The sequence below is a fragment of the Orycteropus afer genome, unplaced genomic scaffold (assembly GCF_000298275.1).
Source record: "Orycteropus afer afer isolate SDZICR_OR568_19922 unplaced genomic scaffold, OryAfe1.0 scaffold00083, whole genome shotgun sequence".
Lineage (NCBI taxonomy): Eukaryota > Metazoa > Chordata > Mammalia > Tubulidentata > Orycteropodidae > Orycteropus > Orycteropus afer.
The window spans coordinates 7191027-7191489 of record NW_006921670.1 but is presented as its reverse complement, the minus strand read 5'-3'; the positions used below and the strand labels follow the sequence as shown (position 1 = coordinate 7191489).

The 463-nt window shown below is 51.8% G+C and overlaps 1 pseudogene; it reads left to right on the top strand.

Moving 5' to 3' along the window:
- Positions 1-241: 241 nt before the first annotated feature.
- LOC103197811 overlaps positions 242-463 on the top strand; it is a 12720-nt pseudogene continuing 12498 nt past the window's right edge.

Below are 463 nucleotides of genomic sequence, written 5' to 3'. Positions count from 1 at the left end.
AAGTGTATGTGAATTGCTGTATGGAAAGTGAATTTGCTCTGTAAACTTTCACCCAAATAACAATTAAAAAATAAAAATGTGGAGTGTGGAGAGGGCTGAAGTCCAGGGTGTGTGTGTGGGGGGGAGACACGCAGGTGGAAAACACAGAAATTATGCAAGACTCAAGGGTGCTGATGACCTCAGGAGTAATCCCCGGACTTTGGACCTTGCTGTCTAGCTGTATGGTTCCCTCACCTGTACAATGACATGCCGCCTCGTGCTTACAGACCGCGTGGGTGGCTTCTGTTTAATCAAAGCTGGGCAGTAGGACCCAGGGGGGGACCTCAACTTGGAGAGGATGTGACCCCTTAGGTTATGAGGCCAGATTTTGTCTGTGACCCGCTGAGAAGGGCCAGCGAAGGGACTAAAGTTGCGCGGTGAGAATAGGGGCCACAGCCGCGGAGAGTGGGACTGACAGGCGCCC